The sequence below is a fragment of the Rhinolophus sinicus genome, linkage group LG10 (genome assembly GCF_036562045.2).
Source record: "Rhinolophus sinicus isolate RSC01 linkage group LG10, ASM3656204v1, whole genome shotgun sequence".
In the NCBI taxonomy this organism is placed as follows: Eukaryota; Metazoa; Chordata; class Mammalia; order Chiroptera; family Rhinolophidae; genus Rhinolophus; species Rhinolophus sinicus.
This window is the reverse complement of record NC_133759.1, coordinates 17,993,162-18,018,535: the sequence shown is the minus strand read 5'-3', so window position 1 is coordinate 18,018,535 and position 25,374 is coordinate 17,993,162. Positions and strand designations below refer to the sequence as shown.

Sequence of the window (25,374 nt, the reverse complement as noted above, 5' to 3'; positions counted from 1 at the left end):
TTTCTATATTCTTTCAGAATAGACCATTTCTTGGGTTTAGGACTTAAATCATTAACTTTCTCTACTCCAGAATGGATCCCAGGAAACTTGAGTTACAGAGAAGCAAGAGTCCTAACTGACATGTGATCTCCTTTTTCTTTTACAAAGTCCACTCCTTCACAATTTTGGGTGGTTTTTGTTTTGTTTGGCTGGGTTGTGATATTTTTCAGCAAGAAGTGAAGAGTAGGAGACAGTGCAATGGTAGAGAAAACGTTGGTTTCATTTTCTCAGAGAAGCCCATTGTACAGAACATCAAAGCCAGTGCAGTGGTTCTTCAGATAAATCTCTTAAAAATGGAAACAAATGACCGAAACTGGAACACAAGTAAAATATACATATACATATATACATGTATATATATACATGTAAATGTTGCCTCTTATCTTCCTTTATACTGAATTGCTTAACTTTAGATAATATGTAGGAGTTCATAACTTCTCTTAGAGAAGGGAATTGAATGTGAAGCTGTTCAGTCATGAGGACGGGGCCTCCCATTGCCATCCCCTCTGCTTTTGATATAAAATCAATTAACCATTTTATTAAATATGTCCGGTTGTTGCACCTCAGTAGCACAGACAGTGCAGGGAAAAATGAGAGGTTACTCGATGGAAGGGCTTTTCCTCCAAACCACTCCTCGATGTCAGCCCTCCAAGTGGGGCATGGATAGATTGAAGGACCCTGAAGCTTAGAGCAGCTGGCCACGGAACTTGCTGATAACTGCTGTCATGAAGCCCAGGTCTGGGAAATGTAACTCCTTGCAAGTCTCTTCAATCCACTGTAGGCCTTTCTCTTCTCTGACACCATTCACTTCCTCTAGCCAAGGAGCTGAAGACACAAGTTGCAGAATCTGGCAGACTGAATGTGACTTGGGCAAAACAAGAAGCATCTTTCATTCAAGTCCCCTCTACGCTGGTTGTCGTGGGATGGAGGAGGCTGGGGACCATCTACATTGTCCCTCTCCCATTCAGTGCCTGGATCCATGCTGTATTTAAGTGCCAACCCCATGTACTGTGTTCCTCTGAGGTGGCACTGCCCCCTCTCTCTCCACTCTCTCTTTGCTATTACATAGCAAACTCACTTTGAGGCTTTGTTTTCACTTCCTGAGCACCCGCTGGCTCATTCAGATTGCCTGTGACTCCAAATGTTCACTACCTTGATATCCATTGAGAATCTCAACCAATCTTTGGCACAGAAGCCAAACAACATCCTGAGAGAAAATGGCGTGGACTACAAATAGCCTGAAGCAATCAGCTATTGAAACCTTTTGGGGATTGATTGCCAAGGTCAACTGTGGCCTCACTAAGAGTTCTGCTGCAAAGCCACTCTGTGTCGCTTTAGTCTCAGCAAACATAGGAACACACTGAAATCAAGGGGAGCTCGAGTCAAGCCAAGCACTTTCCTTAGCACCCTTTTCTGCAGTACATCATTGTCTGGCACATGTAGAATGTTTCTGCTTTTACTTTGCCTGTGACAACAAAATTTTTTCTTGTTGTTGTTCAGCTGATGGCATTTCCCCCAAACCCAGAATAGATATGAAATCACTGGGAATTCACATGTGATTAGCAGAGGTTCATTCTTCCAAACTACAAGGCTCAAAGTTACAAGGAGGAATAGTACGTACTTGCGGGGTTGGTGTTTTGTTAATATGTTTTTAAATTAAGTTTACTTTTCTAAGGAAGTAGTCAGAATAATATTATTTCTAACAAAATTATATTCTTTTGTCTGCCAAGATATCTTAACAGTCTTAGTATCTGAAGGCAGGCCTGTATGATATTCCCAGCAACATTCTGGGGATAAGATTTTAGTGGGTTTGTTGAGAAGGAAAATACTTGTTTAGGTGGCTTTCATCATGCCACTCGGTTTCTATGTCATTTTTCTTGTCCTGGAGGACTCCCTTGAAGCGTTCCTGGGTGATGTTTATGACCTGAAGGGATGTTCCTCCAAAAATGCCCACGTGGTAATAAAAATCCTCCTTCTGCCCCTCATAGGTGAACTTGTCAGGATTGCCTTGCACAACCAGGCCTGTAGCTGAGCCACCGACTGGCCCAGCATCTCCACCCGAGGTGTCCTGGAAGACCTGGTCCATGTGCATGCAAAAGAGGAAGTTGGCCTCATGCTGGATGTGGGTCACAACGCGCTTCTCAGGCTGGATCTCAAACAGTCTGAAGGACCACAGAGGACCCAACTCTACCAAAGGCAACCTGAGACGTCGTCCACCATGATGTAAAAATAGGACTTTGTGGCCAGTCATGAAGTGCCTATTCGCAGATGTTAAGCACTCCCCCAAGTAATGCTCAATGTATCTTCCAATAGCAAAACCCAACAAACCCACAGTAATTTTCTGTTTGCCATAGTAATTTTCTAAGATGGCACTGTGGTAAGCGCCTTCCCACACAACTGGGGCCTTCCATCCCGCCATCCAGTCAGCATCTCAGGCTTTGGGCATTTCTGTGGATGAAACCAGTCTGATAGCTGAAGCTCTTCTTCACTGTCTTCCGTTCATTGTTCCCTGTCTCTGTCTATGTCTTCTTCTTCCCCTTGGTAACTGTGGGTCCCATTCTTAAACCTGCTTGGAAACCACCAGTCCTTCTGACCGCCATTGTCACCAAGTTCTGGGTTTTTTGAGTGATATATCCATAGGAAAGAGCCTTTTGGGCTCTTGATCTATTCCCAAAACACAACAATTACAGTTGAGACAGCCAGCATTCACAGAATCACGTTTCCTTTGACATTCACTATTTTCTCTCTCGTCTGCTTCTCTCCCCGCAGAGTAAAAGGCAAAACAACCAAGTTCTATTGAGCTTCGTTCTGTAGAAAAAGGCAGGGCTGGGAGGAAGGGGCGGTGCTGTGGCCCAACTCCTGAGCCAACCAAGCTGAGAGCACTTGGGGCGGGACCGAGCCTCTGATCCCAGCCTCAGAGGCGCCCTCCGCGGGCGGCTGTCCAAACAGTGGCAAAGCCGCATCGGCCTGAGACCACTGGGGGGACGCAAATTAATATTTTTAAAAATCCAAACACATCCCTAAGGCACAAGACGTGAAAGGAAGAGAACACAAACAGATATACCAGGCCTATGGTAACCAATATTAGAGAAGATAGATTATAAAACAAAGACAAAACAACGAAAACAAAACTTTTTTTTAACTTTTAAGAAATTAAGAAAAACCATATGATCATCTTAATAAATTCAGAAAAACAATATGTGAACATTTGATACCCAGTTATGGAAAAGGAAAAAAAAAACTTAGCAAATCAGAAATAGCAGAAAACTGCCTTAACTGATAAATGGGATCTAAAACACATAAATGCATTCATTTGCATACGCATATATTGTACCACACACAACTCTAAAAGTGAAAGCAAAAAATGAAAAAAAAACACCTTTTCTGTTAAAGTCATCACAACACAAATGCTCACAATCATTACTTCTATTCAATAACTGTACTGAACACCTAGTATAGTACAGACTAGTATAGTAATAAAAGAAAAATTAAACACTAAGAATTAGGAAGAATATGAATATCTATAAAAAGCAAAGGAAAATGCCACAAAAAAACAACTACAATTAAAAAGAGCTTAGCAATATAGTAGATAAACTATTTTAAAAACTGTATGTTTACATACCAACAAAGTTAAAAAAATGAAACTTTAAAAAAACTATTTACTATGGTATTGTCCCTTCTGTTTCTACAGCCCTGTCCCAACTGAAATTTCCACCTCCTCGTCTCCTGAATATGCTCACCATGAGTAATTTCTCAGTAGCCAGTTTTCTCAGCCTCTGGCCTCCCTGCATACCAGACCTGATGTGCCCCAAGATCTCGCCTCACATCTCCCCACTTCTCAAGTTGGTCCTCCAAAGAGAAATTATACACTAAAGGGGCCAAAGACACTGCAGTCAGTTCCTTTAAGTAGCAATTATTTCATCTCTCTTACACTGGTATAGATATTTAGATATTTATTTTATAATTTTACGTTCCACGGATTGCATCAATTATAGGAGTTTTTCAATTAACTCTTTTGGGTGTTACAGGTTTGCAGGGTTGCCCTCTCCTTCTCTAATTGCTCCTCATTTCCTTTTCTTGCCTTATTGCATGGCACAGAATTTTCTGAAATAAGTATAAGTAAGTAGGCAACCTTGTAATCATTCTTGTCTTAAATGGAAATACTTCTACATATTTACCATTCAGTAAAATTTGGCTGTATTTTTATATACCAACAAAGTTAAAAAAATGAAACTTTTTTGGCTGTTTGTTCCAGAGATATATATTTCATCATAATATGAAATATCCATTTCTAATTTACTAGGTGTTAATAAAAATTAAGGTTGATTAGAAAAAGCCGGGGGAATAGTTTATGAAAATGTTCTTACTAATTTTGCAACTCTTCTATAAATCTAAAAATATTTTGAAATCAAAAGCTTAATAAAAATAGACATTGACTTTTGTGAGATGTCTTTCAGGACCTATTCAAGTGATAATAGGGATTTTGTACACATTTTTAAACCCTGTCATTAAAGCATCCATTCTCTCACTTCTAATCCATTCTCCATTTACTCAACATAATGATTTTTTTTTTATTGTAAATAAGATGACCATGTACTCCTGACTAAAATCCTTAAATGGCTTTCTATTTCATTCAATATAAAATCCAGGATCCTTAATGGGCCTTAAGATCTTGCATGATGCTCAGAGGTGATGTTCAGTTCACCTCTCCAGTCTCCTCAGCCAACCTCCTCCTCCTCACTCTCTCTGCTCCTTGTACACTAACCATCTTCCTGTTTCCACATCTTCTCTGCCTCAGAGCTCTCACTCATGCTGTTGCCACTGCCTGGAAACCTGTCCCCTACTCTTGGTCTGGCTAGTTCTTACTTGTCCTTTCAGATCTCAGCTTAAAAGCATCTGCCCTTCAGCAAAGCCTTCTCTTTCCCACCAATCTATAGCAGGTCCCCTGTCACTCTGCCCCACAGCATTTTGTCTTGTCCCTCACTAGTCATCCATCTTTATAATTATTTGTGGGATTATTGGCTAACCCACACTCACTAGACTGTACACTCCTTGAGGGCAGGAACCACGTCAGGTTTCTTTACTGCTGGCTCCTCGATGCCAAGCACAAATGCCTGGCACACACACACAAAGGCGTTTAATAAGTATTTATAATACTCTATCACCTTGGGCAAGTCACTTAACCTCTCAGTGCTTCTGTTTCCCATCTGTAAAATGGGGCTAAGAAGACCCCACCTTAGCACAGAGCTGTGCTAAGGCTTACATGAGCTGGTATATACATAAATGCCTGGCAGGTGAATAGCACTCAGAGGTTGCTCCTTGCCAGTTCTAACGCAGCACCCCAAGTTAGTCACCACTGCCCTGGGCACCCCTCTATGAAGTCTCAGATTCCACATGGGGCAGTCAGGGAGAACAGCCAGCTCAAAAAAATGCAGAAAGCTAGGGACACATAGAAAGATGGAGGATTTATTAGTTCTTGTACTTTACTGACATTTACAGTTCCATGCCCTTCCTTCTGGATCCCTTCTCTGTTCCAAAGATACAATGAATACAAACAGCTATAGCAAAGAACATTCACACAGTCTTCCCTGAATTTATTCCTTCAACAGATACACTGAGCATCTCCTAAGTACCAGGTATTGTTCTAGGTGCCAGGAGTACAGCAATGGGGGAAAAAAATACAAAAACCCCTACCTTCATTGTATGGTCCCCTATGAAGGAGAGAGGGGAATAATTACTAAGATTTGCCTGACCCTCTGATATAGATATTATTACGACCTTTTTCTAAACATGAGGAAACCAAGGCACAGAGAGGGTCTCTCACTTACCGAAGTTACACAGCCAATGGCAACAGAGACAAAGTGAGCCTAGGGAATCTGGCCCCTAACCACTACACTATCCTGCCTCGCTCAGAAAGATAGATGCATACTAAATCTTCCACCTCAGAACAAGGGGCCTCAACTTTAAAGAATCTTCTAAAAGCAGAAGCATGGAGTGGGAGGGAACACTGGTCAGGAAATGTCCAACAGGTATTCAGACTGGAAGTCAAAAGCGCATCTGCTAAAACCAGTGAACTAAGCCTGCCCAAGGGTAATTTCACCTCAAAGGATTCTGCAGGCAACTAACACCTAGGCGAAAGGAAGGAGAAGAGATGCAAGGGGAAAATTCAAACACCACTGTCTCACAAGGGCTGATGGGTTTCACCCAGGGGAGATCACATATCCTGCCTCTTCGACCTCTATGGCTGCTGGCTCACTTACTCTCTCCCTGGTGCCTCCACACCCTCTTTCATCCACCTGCCCACACTCAGCTTTAGCTTCAACTGCTTGATTGCCTTCCCCCAGCATGGGATCCCAAGTTTGCCAGACTGGAAAGAAACCAACACACTTAGCAGGAGCATAACAGCCACCCAGTCAGCGGCTCTCAGACCTGGGGGGAAAAGACAGAGCAGGTCTGACACGTAGTGCCAGGCACTAACTGCAAGAATTAAACAAAAATGATATATGGACGTGCATATCAGGCTGCCACAAAGGGCCCTAGAAAGATACACACAATTCCAAAATGAAATCCACTTGCTGGCTCTACCTGGCATGTAATTAAATTAACCTGAAGGGGCAAATATACCAAAATGCCAACCAAAACAAGATTAAAATCTCAACTATTCCTCCAACACATGCTCCAACGCCTCCATGAAATAAGACACACTAGGACCACAACACCGCATCCAAAAACAAAACCACCTTGAGGTCGTCCAGGTCCTCGGGGGTGATGTGGGCGCATGTTTGCTCTCTGGGGAACACATAATCCCCAATGGAGGACAGACTGGGCTGAAATTTCCACACACTCTCACTCTCCACAGATGCGTAGAGAACATCAATCAGAATCATTTCCAATCTGGTCTGACTTTGTCAAGATCCACACCTCCTCAAACAGCTGGTGTTTTGCCACTGAGCTTAAATAAAGGCGGAATGTCCTCAATTTTCCGGGGAGGAGGAGGAGGTGTCAGTGATGGCACAGAAATCTAAGTTTTGAGGGTTGTTTTTTTTTCCCAAAGAATTGTTCTTGAATTAGAGGCAGCTGCAAACATATCTATAGCTGTCGTCTGAACACAAAACAAACATATAAGCAACAAAGGAATCAGGTAATAAAAGTGTCTACCTCGCAGGACTTTCCTAAGGATTAAATAAGTTCTTATTTGTAAACTGCTTTGAACGGTGACTGGCATACTGTAAATACAATAGATATGTAATTATCTGTCAAATAACATAAATTAGGGAAATACTTAGCAATAACCTTTTAAAAAAGCCTCGTCTTACCTACACAGTCAGCTTAGTTTTTCAGGGGCATGTGTTTGCGGTTGAGTACTGGATACACATGAGTTGTGACTTCCTGTTCCTCAAATCACATGATGACCACAAACTTATCAAGGTGTCAGAGGACCTAATGACGCTCGTCTCAGTCATCAGATTAAGAGAGCCTGAAGATGGAGATTTAAGAAATATCAACTGAACTGCAAACATCGACCAGGATATTTTCCAAACCTGTTTTGAAATCTCCATTACACCATCTCTAGAAACAATATCCAAGCCTTCTTAGCATGACAGTCAAACATTCCCTACCTAGAAACTCTCCCTTGGCTCTCTCCACCCCCTCAAAGAAGGGAAAACAGGAGAAAGAATGAGGAGACGTGTGTTCTCCACAGATGGGAAAGGGCTAGCCTGAATTTTGAGTGCCATTTGCCACTGTTGAACCTTATGAATCTACTCTCCTGCAGGGGCAATATGAGATTGGGGAGTACTCCCCTAAGCCGTTTTAGATTCCACAAATGGCACTGAAGATGGTGTGCTCACAGAGGTAAACGTCCAAGGGTGAGCACGCCATCTCTTTAGTCGCTCTGTAGATTATTGGCCACTTCAGTTTGCCAAGCGAGAACAAACAAAACAATCCACAATAAGGGAACCAAAAAGCCTATCTCTTTTCACACAGTTCTTCCTCACATTTCTCATACTGTCTCCCCAACCACCTCTTAAATTGCTTTTTTTTGGGAAAAAAACTTATATATATATATTATATTTCCCACCATCTCCCAGCCAGAATTAATCCCTCTTTCATCAATTCTCCCACTAGCAGACTGATGGAACTGAAAGAATGGGAAGTAATTTAGTTTATTATTATACTTATCATCATCATCATCATCAGTTACGTGCCCATCTCTGCCACCTAACCTGGGAACTCCTTTGGGGCCATGTCACTTGATTAGCATTCCCTCTGGGCTCAGCACAGGATCGGGAAAATAGAGGAGGCTAATACATATTCCCTGATGGGCTTCAGGTAGGAGATCAGTAAACAAAAACATGTCCCTTCACTATCATCGTCCTCATTTCTTTATTATCACCACCACTACAACCAGAATATAAAGCTCTCTAAAGCCAAAGCTATTCTCCATAACCATGGAACTTTTGGGACTCATGAATATTCATGAGGCTCTTCACCAGCGAGGGAAAAATTCATCCATCGTGGGACCACCCTGACCTTTGGTCCTCCTGCCTCCACTGGCCACTCCTCTCCGAGCAGAAAATAAAGGTGAGAACCAAATCTGCCACACATTGGCCACTACCACATTGGATTCGAGTGTCAGGGATAAAAGAGGCTGTACCTGAGGGTGACAGCGAAGTTTTTCAATCATCCATGGCTAACAGAGAACTCACTGAAGGAAAACTTGATTTTGAAATACCATCACTGCAGTCACGGAAGACAGCTTGCCTGCCAAACCCACTTCTGTAGACGATTTCATGTCAAGAGAACTTTCAGGGCTCTGGGAAGCAGAACATTTCTCCAACCCTCTGGAGAAACAGTGAAATTACACAGCCTGCCTCTGAATTATTGATGTCATAATTTATTGAAAGGTCTCCATTAGGTCATAGGTCACAGCCCAGATGCAAGGCCATGTACGCACCCAAGGGTCTGTGAGTGAGGATAAAAGCAATATTGAGCCAGTGGCTCAGGAGCATTTTCTGTGTGCACGGCCCCCGGGCCCGCTGAATCTGACAAGCTCTGAATCAGAGCTTCCAACACACTCATCTGATTGTCTCATTTCCTCATCTCATAGACAGGGAAGGTGTTCTTCACTCCATTGTATTGATGTGAGACGTAAGGCTGGTAAGTTTAAATGACTTTCCCATTGTCTCACAGCTAGTTTGTTGAAGGACTGGGATTAGGACCTGATATTTGAACTTTGGGTCGATAGCTTATTTCATTAAATTATGAGGTTCCCTATACCTTGCACTTATATTTACCGCCATGCTAGGATAGAGCAGTGAACAAAGCATAAATTTCCTACTACCCTCATGGAGCTTACAATCTGGCAAGGGGAGAGAAATTACAGACATGTAAACAAATATGTGAAGGGTCAATAAGTGCTTTAGAAAAAAATAAAACAGAGACCAGTGTTAGAAAGTGAAAATAAGGCTGCCATTTGGAGAGTGCTAACTTCACCTGGTCAGGGACGGCCTGTCCGTAAGGTGGCTTTGGGCAGCGAGTAGAAGGAAGAGGGTAGGGTGTGCCAGCTGAAGGAATTAACTGTGTTTGGGCAGTAAATACAAAATTGGAGGTGGGTGCAGGCTTGTTGCACTGAAAAACAGCTGAAGAAAGGCCAGTGTGACAGGAGCCAAGTGAGCCAGAGGCAAGTGATGTGAGATGACCTTGCGAGGCAGACAGAAGCCAGATCGCGCAAGGCCTTGCAGACCATGTGCGGTAAGGACCTCAGATTTTATTCCAGAGATGAGGGGAGGTTTCTGGAGGGCTCTGGTATTAGAGGATCACTCTGGAAGGATGCCCAAGGGGGTGGAAGGAGAAGCAGGTGGTCTGTTAACAGCTTACTGCAACAGTCCAGGCAGAGCTTTACGTCGACAGATAATTTATAACATATACAGATAGGTCGCATAGAAAGCTTTACCTGCTAATTTTTCCAGTACAACTGAAAGAGCCACCCCCTTCTCTTCCACCTGCAGCCTGGTAACTTGTTCCTCTATCAGCTGATTTAGAGGCACAGTGGCCATCCTGGGACAATGGCACCAGATTTATTTGCTGTGTAAATGGTCTAGTTGCATCAGCTGTAGCTCACTGGTGAGGATGGAGTTAAGGAAAGGACTGTTCAGGAAAAAAACCGGCCTTGACTTTGGTTTCCTATTACTTAGAATGTCTGCTTGCCTCTAAACATTCTGAGAGTCTCTAGATTGTGACGATCAATTCCCTGATGGAATACACCATTTCCATAGGCCAGGATATTTTGTAAGTACCTGGAGGTTATTGATCTATAGATGCTGCCAGTGCTTTGGGGCAAAGAGATGGGAAGAGGAGATGAGCAGCTCCCCTGGGGCACTGCAAGGAGCATGGCTTGATTTGGCTTTCACTTAACTAGTAATTAGTAACCAACAGGAAACCTTGAAATTATTTCGACAACATCCATCAGAGAGCAAGCCAGTCAAGGGCCATGCAAAGACGTTCACTTTGAACCACTGGAAGAATATATCATATAGCTTAGAAAGAGGTATCTTAAAAGAACAAAATGTTAAAAACGAAGTTAGCATTCATCAGGATTCTTGATGACTGTATTAATTCCTCTTCCTTTCTACAGTCTGAGCTATCGGAAACCTACCTAGAGGTTAACAAATAAAAGTAACTTGAGAGCTCACATCATCTTTTCAGAAGGCAGGCCTCAGCCCTCTGGTGGTCTCTCAAAGCTACATTTCTATAACCACTCTTGTTTCTGCTGAAACTACTGAAGCGATAAATCATCTTATCACCAAGACCTGTAGTTTCTAAAGAGTGCTCGCTACTGAAAGAAATATATTGGCATTCAGCCAGAAGACCAACTTGATTGGATTTCTGGTCGTCTGCATTGTGTTTTGTGAGGCTGTTTTTAAGGCATCTGGAGATTAGTCACTGGGAAAGAGAACTGGCCTAATGGGGAATAAAAGATTCCATTAACTCTATCACTCTCACGGCTAATGAAAGCTATCGCTGGTGCAGCTCAAGGTTAGAAAGAAAAAGAAGAGGGAAAGGGGAAAGTTCTCACTGAATTCCTCCTCTCAGCAAATTTTTTCATTAGCAAAAAAGTGAGCAAATTAACATTTCTGTGGTGACTACTCACGCAGCAGAGCCACTCTGGCTCCCTGCCATCTAGGATCACACGAGTAGGCTGAGACTGCCATAGACCCTCAGCAGCCACATGTGCTTTCCCTTCCAGGGCCATTCTCCACATCCCAGCCTCACATCCATCTACTTGAATTGCTCCCACTCTGAGTAGCAGCTTTGAAACCAACCACCTAACACCCTGTAAAAAAAATCTGAGAAGTCGAAGACACTGAGAGGCAAAGTCCAATGGTACCAGGGACTGGCTGCCCTGGAGATGCGGGAGACAGCCTTGCCCTCTGGCCTTTGAACACAGGGACATGGACTCCAGGAATGGACAAGGCATTTGCAGAATTCTGAGGCCAGGAATCCAGAGAGCCTCTCCCCAACTCTGGACTCCTTGGCGAATACAATGTACGCCGGATCAAAGTAGTATTGAAATACTGCTCAGTGTTCCATTGCAAAACATAATGAACAACCATCACTTCCTTCAACTGAATCTGTAAGTCTCCTAGGCCTTACAAATATTTATAGCACGCCTACATTACCTTCCTAATAAACCACTTCAGGAATTAAAGGGCCCCTGCTTCCTTTACTCTAATCATTATGTAAGCCAGCAGGCTCTCATCTCTCACTTGGTCCAGAATAAAATGTTCTCCTTAGTCAAAAAACATTGTTTCCAGGTCTGCCACACCTGGGCTGTTTCTTTGATTCTTTTCACCATGATGGCACCGCCTTTCAGCACACCAAAGCAAGGTTCGTAGTAAACGCAGCACCCACAGGCAACTTAGACAGGGCCCATCCTGCTTCTGCCCATGGTCTGAGGTGGAACTGTAAGGACACACGCAGCTCGGGACACTCGGGGCCTATGGCAGAGGCCCTAAAACAGGAGTTGGTCGACTTTTTCTGGAAAAGGCCAGAAAATCATTATTTTAGGCTCACTCAGCCATACCGTCTCTTCCTTAACTACTCAACTCCTGCTGATGTAGCACGGAAGTACCCATAGATAATAGTAAACAAATAGCCATGGCTGTGCCCCGATAAAACTGGATTTGGCAGATAACCTTGAAGGTACCGTTGCAGTTGACAGGGGAAGTGTTCTGAGCCTTTTATCACTTTTCCCAGGTCAATGATTATAGGCTTTATGGTGAAATCTTCATACACCCTCGTGGGAATGGCAAACACCACTAGGCTTGGGGTAATACTTCCACCATTCCCACGACAACTTTCTTTTGCCTTGTTTGAGACACAAAGTAGCCTCAAGAGAGGGACATGCAAATGTTAATCATTCTTCTTTTATCGTAACTATAGCTATGTTATGGAAATAGTTGACTTTGGTTGGCAGGTCTTGTTATAAATAACAGTCTCAATTTATTAATACAGAACAGGTGCTGGAAAGTCAGGCCCCAATGGGAATTTCTCTAAATCCTCCATACATACAGACATAGATTAAAAATGGTAAGTTTAGTTGCAAAACATTGTGAATGTACTTAAACACCACAGAAATTCACGCTTAAAAATAGTTAAAATAAATTTGATGTATATTTTACCACAGTAAAACAATACACTTTTTTTTTTTTTTTTTAAAGGTAACATATTGGTAACCACAGGGGAAAAACAATGGCAAATTGGAGGAAGAATTGGTTATTGAGGAGTTCCAAATGGAAGAAACAAGAAAAGTTTTCTTAACAGTTAGAATGAAATGGAAAGTTAAGGATCCCAAGAAGCTCTTGGCCTCTTATAAAGTCAAAAACTGAGTTGATCATATACATTTTCTTTATGGAGCTTTAATATATGTTGAAGACGTCTCCCCTTTGATGCTAGAGTTTAAGTTAGCCTGCAATACTGTTTGACTCCAGTTCAAGCTCTCAGTAAAGCTGTCACAGAATGACAGAATTTCTGCGCTGAAGGAGACCTTGGGAGATCCACTACCCAGCACTTCTCAACCTTTTCCCGCCACAACAAGCATGCTAGATGGGTGTTTGCCCACGGTTTGCTCACTCCATTTCCTTCTCTGCTGCTCAAGAAAGTATTGCAGAAGGCAAGTAAGAGTGGCATTATTATATGGAAGAAAACTTGAATCCTGTCTAGTTTTCTTAAGTAAGGAATTAGCAAATTTAGATACCTTCTTTGTGCATGGGTCTATATATGCACTCCCCCAACCACCCCCATACGAGGATATGAGAGCATGAGTGAGAACTGATGCAGAATTCAATCTAACCAGAATTTTTAAAATACCATATAGGGCTGATATGTGTCTTTAATGTATACCAAATAGATGAGGGGACTTGAATACCAGACATAGAGTCCCTGGAGGTCTTTGTAAACCAAATCAGAAGGCGCAAATGGCCACATGAGTACTAGTTTTATAAATCCACATTCAAAAAGAGAAAAGCAAAAGCAAACAATTCAATCTCGCTGTGCATGCATTAACTCGGGCTACCTGAGACCACAGGCTAGCTTAGAAAAACTTAGAAAACTGACTAGACAAAATGAACACAACACAGTGTACGTACATAAAGCTCTCGGGGTTACTGACAAGAAGCAACTATCCAGAACACAAATGTGTAACATGCAGTTCTATGCCCCTGTTCAAGTCACATTTCTACCCACCAAAATCTAGGAGAATGGAGGGATTCTCATATACTTGGAAAATCGAGAACTAAGCAGAGACTTATTTTAGTCCATTCAGGCTGCTATGAGAGAATCCCATAGACTGGGTGGCTTATACACAACAGAAATTTCTTTTTCACAGTTCCGGAGGCTGGGAAGTCCAAGACTAAGGTGCTAGCAGATTCGGTGTCCGGTGAGAGCCCATATCCCAGTTCATATAGTAGCTATCTTTTTGCTGGGTCCTCACATGGTGGAAAGGGCAAGAGAGCTCTCTGGGGTCGCTTATACGGGCACTAATCCCATTCATAAGAGTCTACTCTCATGACCTAATCACCTATCAAAGCTCCCTGTCCCCCAATACTATCACACTGGGGATTATGTTTCAACATATGAATGAGGGAGAGGAGAACACAAGCATTCAGTTTATGGCAAAACTATAACCATTGCTCCCTTTTGTTTTTAAGCCACTCCTAAAGGAAACGCAGTTGTCTCCCTGGAGTAGCACTTCCCAAAGTGCTTTGTGTGCTGATAGGTATCAGTAAATAAAAAGGAACCATCATTGGCCAAGTGTGAGAAACCCAGCCAAACTAAAACTGAACCAAACATTGGTTTCCCTATTGCATGACTTAAGCAGACTCTATAAATACGTTGTGTTCATTGTGTAGTTAGTTCCATGAGGATATGGCAGCAGGAAGTGTTTTCCAAATTTAATAACCATAGTAAGCTTTTTTTTGACAGAATATCTCATGGGACTAGTGTTCCATGGAATTTGCTTTGGGAAATGTCACAACAAAAATATATTAATATCTAAGAAGGGACGCTTATTTCCCAATATGTAGGACTATGTGAGCCTGGGATTCTAGTATTAAAATCTTCTGCTTTCCTAGAATGAGGCGGTCCACATTGGAAGATTAGTAGGGTCCACTTGACTCAATACAACTGTGACCTAAGCACTCACTAGCCCCACGTGGCTATTTAAGCTCCTATTTATTAAAATTACATAAACTTAAACATTCAGCTCATCAGTCTTGCTAACCATACTTTAAGTGCTCAATTGTCACTTGCGGCTGCTGGTTGCTGTACTGGACAGTGTACCTATGGATCACTTCCATCATTGCATTCTATCGACATGCTGCACTAGAATGCAAGCCCCTGTGTCCAGGAATGTGTCAGCTGTGTTTTCTACTGTATCCACAGCTGCATATAGCACAATCCTCTGAACACAGCATTTTTTTGAATAGTTGAATAGTAACAGGAAAAAAAATTATACACACACACACAGAGGGTGCCAAAAAAATTTATACACATTTTAAGAAAGGAAAACTATATCAAAATTGTAATACTCAATATATACCAGTAACAAAAGATGAACACAAGTCACATTTGACTTCTGCAATTACAAGAGATGCTCAAAGTGGTTACCATCAGCATCCAGACACTTCTGATGACAGTGAACTACTGCTTGAGCAACGTTGACCAAAGTGTCCACTTATATCCATTTTTTGGCACCCCAGGTATGTACATATATATAATATATATATACATATAATTGATATATATTATATATATCATGAATAAGTCTTGCCCTGCTCTGCAGTTATTCTAACTCTCTCTCCCCTCCCAACTCCTGTCTTCAAATTCTCTGGTGACCAACCATGCAAAATCCCTAATCATGGATGGACCTTGAGGACATTATGCTTAGTGAAGTAAGTCAGACAGAAAAAGACAAATCTGTATGATCTCGTATGTAGAATCCACAATAAGCCAAACTCATAGAAACAGAGAGTAGAATGGTGGTTGCCAGGGGCTAGGGGTGCGATAAATGCAGGGGATATTAGTCAAAGTATATAAATTTTGAGTTATAAGATGAATAAATTCTGGGGATCTACTGTATAGCGTGGTGACTATACTTAATACAGTACTATATACTTAAAAGCTGCTAAGGAGTAAATCTTAACTGTTCTCACAACCCCCCCCCCAGTCTTATTGTGATCATTTTTTAATATATACATGTATCAAGTCATCACATTTTACACCTTAAACTTACACTCTGTTGTATCTCAATTATATCTCAATAAAGCTGGGAGAAAAATCTCAGCATGGATCCAGCACTATCTATAGCATGTCAATAATTAATGCACAAGTATTTATTTACTCTCATAAGCACTATTCAAATTCGGGTCCAATAATACTGGGTTCAACTCAGAGGGTTTACATTCTAGAACATTTCAAAATTAGTCAACATGAAAACCAAGGTGCCATTTTCACACAGCTTCCTGCCCACATATTTCCTCAATTCTAAACTAACCACAATATATGTTCCTTCTAGGTTTGTCTTCCTGTTTGGGTGGACTTGATCGGTTTTAGAGTGAGCAGTCTGCCCTGCCCCTGGCTCTAAAAATAGACAACTCAAGTAATAACAAAAGGAGCATTATGATGCTTTGAGCACAAAACCTCCCCCTAAATTGACTCACAGTCCTTTACCACCACCCCAAAAATGATCATTCCCACAGTCCACAGCTCATCATTGAGTATGTTAATCAGTGCAATAAAAATGTAAATGTTTGTCCCACTCAATACTCTTAAAGACTGAAGTGGACACTTTTACAGCCACCTTTTCCCACCGCCATGAAAGCTCCATAAACCTACGACTAATTACTTCTCAGGCGCCTGTGAATCTCCCTTTCTCATTCCAATTAACAAAACCCAAATCAGTGGGTTTTCATGTTCTTGCCAAAAACATTCATTTGTGTTGCTTCATCTACCTGGCCCTTTGCTGGAAATGGCCACTTAGCTTTCCTTTTGCATGTTGTTTTCACTGATCTGTTTAATAAATGTATTTACTATAAGCCTCAACTCCTATTAAGAAATACACAGGCTAAATATATATTGTGAATATATCTCTTTTGCTCTAGTGTTTAGATTTCAAGGAATCTATTTCAAGCCTCACCAAAAGCATTAATTCTAAATAATACGGGGCTTGGTCTCCTTGCATCACTTTACTCGTACACGTCGATAACGTGATTCCAGGAAGGAGGGCAACGGGACACTGGAGAGCAAGAGAAGACAAAGCAGATGTAACTACAGCCAGGGTTCAATATCCCTTATATGTGGAATCTAAAAAGTCCAATCTCATAGAAAGAGAGAGTAGACTGGTGGTTGCCAGGGATTGAAGGTGGGACAAATGGGTGGGTGGGGGCGAACTGTTGGTTAAAGAGTACCAACTTTGTACTAGTGTGATTCATACACAAAGTACGATAGGGCTGTAACAGCCATGGGATGGGAGGTGGGAGCTAGGGCCTCAAAACAGGAATTAAAATTCAAGAGCACGACACCCCTTGGTGTCTTAACCAGATGAGGAAATCAGTCGGTCTTGATAGTGAGTTGCTATTAATGAGGTGGGTTTTATTATCTTGTGGAAAATGAAAAGAATAAATCCTTGCTTCTTGATTGTAGAGAAAAACATAAACCCAAGAGCCCATTAATTTACATGACGGGGGGGTTTGGAACACCTGGTTGCCGCCCTGTGCAGCACATGTAGTTAGAAAACTACCAACTGAGGAATGAAAACTTAAACCTACCACTAGCAAGCTTTTTTGTAATCAGCCAGCCAGCTGTGGCGATCTGAAGTCTTGAAAGGAACAAACAGATCCAGTATGCTGATAAGAATCAATCAATTCCTAAGTCCAAACACGTGACTTTGACTGGACAAGGGAAGCTCTTTTCCTCCTGGGATCTAGTAGGGTGGTTGCATTCCCTAAAGGATATAAAAATCAATCTAAAAAGAATAAAGAAATAAATTGAAAGTTCTTATCCTAAATATTTGTGCTAGTTTTGAGAAGAGTAAGTTCTGAGTTATTTCATGAACATAGTAAGATTTCTGAAACATTTAAGAAAATAATCTGCTCTGCTAAATAGATATGTCCGATTTACTAATTCTCAAGAGTTCTTGAAATACTGAGGATGACTTTTCTCCTTGGTTTTCTTATCAGCCTTAGTTAAGGTATTTGAGAGAAACAGATTCTTTAAATTTGTGATTACAATTCAAACTGTTAAAATATTCTCATTAAATTTGTAAATGGTGCTAAAAGCCTTAAAAACTTTAATTTGTTCAATTTAGCAGTCAAGTGAATGTTAATCAAATAAGTGAAACCATTTTTAATATAAAAATTATTAGTTTATAAATAAAATAGTACCTTCGAGTTGAGCTTAAGGTTTAAGAAATACTAGGTGTTAAAATTTATAATTTTAATAAACTGAATAATAATTGAGAAGAACAACTAACTGAATGTTCCTTTCCAAGCATACAATCCTCAGTTATTATAAACACCCTGACAATTCACTCAGTCATTATTTTTAAAACCTTTCTTTTGAGTTTTTAAAACATAGTAATAATGACAAAGTTAAAACACAGCAAGATAAGTCTCCTGGAATTAAATCAGCCCTCTCAGAAGACATATGCTGCAGCTGTTTTTCATCTAAAGCGTTTGGAATAGAAAATCACCCCCAGAAAGGAAAGGGGTTAATGAGATGATAAGCTGGTCATCATTTGCACCCCTGCTGACTAAACAGGAACCAAATGGAAGGAAGCAAGTCACTGGTCCCTCTGCCTCCAGCTGGATGGCCAAACCAGCAAGGACAAGGGAGGCAAAGTCAGAGGGTGGAGCAAACTGGGCAAGATCATGGCAAAAGGGATGCAAACACCCCATTTTGTAATGCCTTATGGAAGGCAGGCCCACTGCCGCTAGATCACGTCATTCATCCAGAAATTTTTGAACAGTGACATTTATACATATCCACATTTTTAAGTGAAAGCATTTGATTTTTAAATCATAGCAACTAATGACTGAAAACGTTTGCATAAGCAAAACAAAACACACACAGGTAGGCCACAAATGGCCCATCCAAGGCCTGTTTGTACCTTTTGATGTTATGCAGGATAAAGTCAAACTCCACAGCATGAGATTCTCATAGCCTGGATCCCACCTGCCCGCCAAGCCCAGCCCAATCACACCCTAGGTCAAACATCCTATAACTCCTGAAAATGATCCCATTCCCTAACTCTGGGCCTTCGCTCATACTGCGCCTTCTACCCAGAATGCCCTGCTGTGCCCACCTGGCAAGATCACCTCTTTCATGGACTCTGTCTTCCAGAATATGTCTCCAACACTGCTTGTTAAGTGAGGATAGTTCCTGGGCTAAGGAAAACAAGGAAGGACAACACAGGCAGGTCATTCCTACCTACCCATCAAACAAGGCTGTGCAGGAAGCCTGAACAAGTGCACTTCTTATGGAAGGATAGTGGCACTAACAGCAACATGTCCTCTACTTTATTCCACAGAAAATTCTCCCCTAGGTCTAACTTCCCGTACCTCCCAGAGGAGAATAATGACTGCAAGCTCTGAATGACTGGCCATCTTTAGTGGATACTCACTTAAGACATTCAAATGTGAAGAATTTTAAAAGTGGAAGGTGGAAAAGGTAAAACTATAGAAAGTAAACAGATCAGTGGTTGCCAATGATTTTTGGGGGGAAGGATAAACAGGTGGAGCATAAGGTATTTTAGGGAGGTTAGACTATTCTATATGATACTATAACGGAGGCTATACGACATGCATTTGTCAAAACCCATAGAACCATACAACACAAACAGTGAACTTTGATGTACGCAAATTAAGAAAGAAAATCATTTACAAGGTCACACGGGTTCCCAGGAAAGAATCCAGACTGTGATAAGAGAATCTAATTCTACTATAAATGTATGAAACAATTCACTGAAGGGAGTGGGGGAAAGGTACTAAGTAACTTCGGAAATGAGTGGAGTTTATAAGACTAAAGGCAAAAGAAACTACACCTAAGCACTGTGCTCTAGTTGATTAAGTTGTTTTCTGTGGGAATAAAGATTAACAATTTTGATACTGCTATACATGGATACTGGGATTAAATAATTAAGTAAATGGATATCAGAGGGTATGAGCCAAGTTTCTCACTGTTGAAGTGGTGGGTTACAGATAAACAAGAAGAGGAATCTAGAATCCACGTGGCAATAGATTACAGCTGGAGACATCAGTATGTTAAACATGAGTTAAACGCATATGTTGATACAGGTGATTGCACATAGAAATATTTATAAATATGTCTACATATATATACAAGTTAGTATACACACATATTTTTTCCCTCTATCAGCTGAGAGGACCTAAAAGAAATGCTACTTCTAAAGCATTAAGCACACCTAGCACCCACATCTCGGTTTCTAACATACCATTCTGCAATAAAAGGAACCAGGGCTCCTTGGACAAATGGCTGATTCTACGACTGGGGCAGGAAATACACAAGGATGAACCTAGAGGGTCTTATAATGCCAGAAAGTAAGGAATAATGCAAAAACAAACAAAAAGGCCACAACGATGGGGGTATGTTAAAATGACAGACGTCAACTGAAAGAGCTGCCAATGGCCAAAGCTAGAACAATTTTAGCAACAAAATACAGTATTGGACCATAAACCAAAGGAAAAAGTAAATACCCATGATTCCACACTAATAAGAATAAATAATTAAATGGGGGAGAATGAGAAAGAATGCAGAAGAATTCCAAATAAATTACGTAAATAAGTACTCTTTTCTCAAGGAAATAGAGTATAATTCCACACTCCTTTAGTGTAGGCTTCACAGAGTAACTTCCTCCCAAAGAGCACAGTATGAAAAGGGCAGGGAAGAATAGCTTTACAGTGGAGAAACCTGACAAACACCACTTCTAGCCAAGTAATTCAAGTTAAGAACAACAGTCATAAACCATGTAGGCGCATGTACCCTAGATACACTGTGATAAAAATGACACTTCGTGCTCTTCCTCTCAAAACCCATAGCCCCAGTCTAACCATGAGAAAAACATCAAACAAGTTCCAATAAGGGGCATCCTTCTATATATCTATATACCTAACTCCTCAAAGCTGTCAAAGACATGAGAAACAAGGGAAATGTGAGAAACGGACAGAGTCAAGGGGAGCCTAAGGAGACCTGCTGACGTGGGCACATGGGGAGCCGGATGGGATTCTGAAACAGAAGGACATTCGGTAAAAACTAAAGAAATCTATACACTTTAAATAAACTGTACACTTTAGTTAATAATAACATGTCAATACTGGTTCATTAATTGTTAACAAATGTACCACATTAATGTAAGATGTGAACAACAGAGAAACTGTGGGGGTGGAGTAGGGGGTATACAGGAACTCTCTGTACTAGTTGCTTAATTTTTCTGTAAGTCTAAAATTATTCTTTAAAAAATGTCATTAAAAAAAAGTGGGAGGAAAGAGAAGAAAGGCAGACCCAGGATTTGGGATGTTAGTCACAGGGGTCCAGTCCCCCTGTTGGTTTCATGGGCAGTGGCTGTCTGTCTTGCTGGGGCAGAATTCTTCATCCCAGCACTGCACACAAATCTGGGCAAAACCTCCTTAACTCAAAGATGCAGCTAATGGTAACCAGCAACAAGAACTTCCTAGCACACAGCACAGAAGGTATTCTAAGTGATACCAGGAATTTCCAGAAAAATTTCAAGCACTTAATGTAAGGGTTTCACGGGGTGTAAAAGTCACTCGGGGCTTTAGAGGAACAAATGAAAGATGAAGGAAACCCTCATGTGAACACTTCACAGAGACAGAACCAAGGGCAAGGTCCAGGACCATAAAGGACTAAAAAGCATTCTTCATTTATCTGAACTGGTTTCCTAGGGTAACCACTCTCCTTTTATTGAAGAACCCCTGAAGGCAAGCTGGCAAATCCTACAAAAAGCTGAGCTACTAAGACCGGTAGAGGAAAAGGGAACAAAGCCACTAATTCTAGTTAATTAACAGCGTCCCTGGCTAACATCTTGCTGTCCCTGGCTGTCTCTCCAAAGGTCCAGTTTCTACCCAACACAAGTGTGCAGCTTGATGCTCATCAGAGTGCAAATGTCACTGTGAAAGGCAGTGTAAACAAATAAACATGGCTGCTAAAATGAGGAAAGACCAGAGAATTATGAGGAGGACATGCACAGGCCAACCAAAAAATAACTCTTTTTTCTTCTTGTATTTGTAAAAGCTCAAAATATTCTCAAACACACAAATTCATGTAAAACAACACTTTACTTTAAAAAAAAAAAAAAACTTGAAATTGAAAACGAAAAGTTGCCAGACGCTACATAGCTGACAGGGTAGCAATGTCGCAAGCACCCAGAAAGGAGCGGGACCCCTTATACAGCCGTCTGAGACCCAGTAGCATCTCCTGTGGGTTCAGTCATGGATTCAGTGACCAGATTCAAGATTTCTTGATAGACAGAAAAGCCAAGTTCTAGCACTTCATGCCTCTCTCTGGTAAACACTGAATAACATAATTTCTACTTTAAGACTGAAAACACAAACCCCACTTGGAACAAATGCTTGTACTGAAAACAGCATAATTTAGTCCATTTGTAAAACTGTCTTAACCAGAGTGAAGATGTTAAAAATACTTGAGTGACTTAGTGATTTTATGAGAATTTTATAGAATTCAGGGGGACCAAACTTTTTCTCTGAAGTCATTTTCGGCATTTGTAGGCTATATAGTTTCTGTGACAAATATTCAACTCTGCCTTTGTAGTACTAAAGTAGCCATAGAAAATAGTAAATGACTGTGGCTATGTTCTAATAAAACTTTATTTACAAAGACAAGCAGTAGGCTAGATTTCACCCACAGGGTGTACTTTGCCAACTACTAAATTAGATAATTCCATCTCTCTTTCTCTTTAACTAAAATAGTCACCATCCAAATTTCAGTAATAGAGCAAAACTTTTTAAAAATGCTTTTGCTGCATTCATTGATATCAAGACTTTTTTTCAAAATGTGTCAGAAATCCACAAAACATAAAAAGTTGATATTTTGACTATATTATGCATTTAATAATAACAATTAGAGCTGCTTTGTATATAAATGGCCTTATTTTTATGTTTAAAAATTTCCTATTGTTATTCATTCTTGAAAAACACAAAAATATAGAAAAATGTACATCTGCTTTCCTAAACTTCCTTTCTGGAATTTTCCATCCACAGTCAGTGGATGGAAATATTCATTCAGATATATCCAACCATTGCGGCAATAGGGTTAATTCATAAGTCACGAAGAAAAGCAACATGAATACCCTAAAAGTCACCTTTATACATTGCTTAAAGAAATTCAGATGAAATTCACAAAATTGTGAACAGTACCTGGCTGTAATCAAATAAAAGTTGGCCAAGCATAACTTTTTGGGGAACTATTTTCTGTAAAAGGAAGTATTTGGGAGAAAACATCGGGTGAATCAAACTGAAACTCCTCAAGGGCCCAAAAAGCATTCCTTCCTTGTGGCTGTCTTACACTCCCTTACCTAGAAGTTGTGAGATGGTTCCCAGAATGTCCAAAACAAGTCCAATCTTCATAGTATGGCATACAATGCCCTCCACAACTGGTCCCAACCTCATCTGCAGGCGTCCTCCACATCTGTTTTCACCCCCAAACTACACTCTAACATTAAGAGGACTCATTACACCTCAAATCTGTCATATGTCCACTTTCAAGTCGTCAAGCCCTTCCCAGAGTGACCATGTAATTTATTGTTCAAACTAGGGCATTTTTAAGTAAAAGGAGGGCTATTTATAACTGTTCTAGGGCAAGACGGTTAGCTCATTGCAGATCATAATGTAGAGTCATTTAGCCTTTATTCATGATGACTTCCTTGTTGTGAAAGTTGTTGCAAACTCACTCTAGTGAACTCCTACTCATCCTTCAGGGCCCAAGTCAAATATCTCCCCACTCCCTTTCCTCTGCTTTTGCTGACCTTTTTTTGGCACAGGTAGCCACTCTCTCGTCTTTGTATCTGTTATACTCTTTATTACATAGTGTTATATTCACTTTGTTCATGTGTATGGTTTCTTTGATGACAGGAATGCTTCCTCTGTACACTTGGCTTTGTGCTGGAATTGTCTTATAGTTAGTGCTCGACAAATGTTTGTTCATTTTCTTATAATAACACAGGCTACATATTTATCCACAAAACCATTCTTTGCATAGCACAAACCAGTGGTTCTCAACCAGGCGTAATTTGGCTCCTGGGGGATATTTGCAATGTCTAGAAACATTTTTGGTTGTCATAACTGGGGGAGATACCACTGGCATCTAGTGGGTAGAGGATAAGGGTGCTGCTAAACATCCTACAACACACAGGACAGCCCCCACAACAAAGAATTATCCAGCCCAAAATGCCAGTATGCTAAGGTTCAGAAACCCTGAAATAAACTTAGAACTTCAGCTAGCTTCCTCATGAAGTTACTACAAATTCTGGATTACAGAAATAGAAAGTCATAAAAATTTCGAGCACATATGCCATAAACATGTTTAGAAAGCTAACACATTCAAGAATTTAATGTAAGACAAGTAAAAATGGCACAGATGTACTGTAGAGATTCATGAATTGGTCTGAAAAGCAGTGTAGATATACAATGCTGCACAGAGTGCTTTAAATGTGATTCTCACGCAGAGGTTATTAACCCAACATCTGAATGGTACAGAATATATGCAGTAGGAGAAGTAATAATACAGGTGGAACTTCCTCAACCATATGCAATAGCAAATGTAAAATAAGCTGCAAACTCTGAACTCTTCCAAGTCACTGACATTTGGAATCTAGATTAAAGTCATATTCATTACAAAAGGTGAATCTGAAATTTTCTCAACCACCAACAGAACTAAATGCCACCAATATATAGAATAATATATTATATTATTTAGAAGATATTTAGAAACTCCAGAATATTTAGAAGATTGTTTCAACCACATAATCTTATAAATTAATTTCTAAAGAAAAACTTGGCCACCAACTATTTAACTCCTTCCATTAGAACAAATCTTTTAAGCTTCCTTATCAACAGAAAGCTGCACTCTTCAATCTTTACTTGCTATATTTTCCCAATAACTGAGTCTAAAACATACTGGACACCCCTCTGCCTTCGTAAACAGCACAAACTATGTCATATTTGCTTTTCCGGGATGCCCAGGAATATTTCCTTGTAATAGTGTACAATATTAACCCTCACAGTCTGTTGAAAAGGGCAGAAGCTTGACGCTTTGGTTCGTTTTCTCCTGTTATAATTTCAGCGTCACCCCTTAAGCTGCAACTACCATTCCTATTGCAATCAGTGTACCTGCTTCTGGCCTTTATCTCCAGTCTCTTCTAATTTAACTATTCTGGAAATCTGGTAGGAAATAATTAACCAGAAATAATTAACCAGAAATACCTTATCTAAACCATGGGTAAAGAGGCTTAGTGAACGAATGACTGAAGAGTTCTCCGCAAACCAAGCAAAGAGCTCAGTAGCCTGTGAATTCTCACACCTCTGTATGTTCATGTCTTGAGTTTCTCTTGTCCACCCCAACCCCTAACCCTTGTAGTCAAGAACAGGGAGGATGCCACAGAGGTAAGGAATAAGAAGTTAAAAATGCCCAGGAAACATAAGTTGCATGGATAAAATGAGGAACACAGAGAAAGAGTAAATTAAACATGAGCCACCATCAGTAAAAATAAGGTCACTAAACTCC

At 40.7% G+C, this 25,374-nt stretch overlaps 1 protein-coding gene and 1 pseudogene across 3 annotated transcripts in view; both read right to left on the bottom strand.

Annotated features, from left to right (window-relative positions):
- OSBPL10 (oxysterol binding protein like 10) overlaps positions 1-25,374 on the bottom strand; it is a 261,251-nt gene that overhangs the window by 182,638 nt on the left and 53,239 nt on the right. The window lies entirely within an intron of this gene.
- LOC141567187 (N-acetyllactosaminide alpha-1,3-galactosyltransferase-like) lies at positions 1,702-10,097 on the bottom strand (annotated as a pseudogene).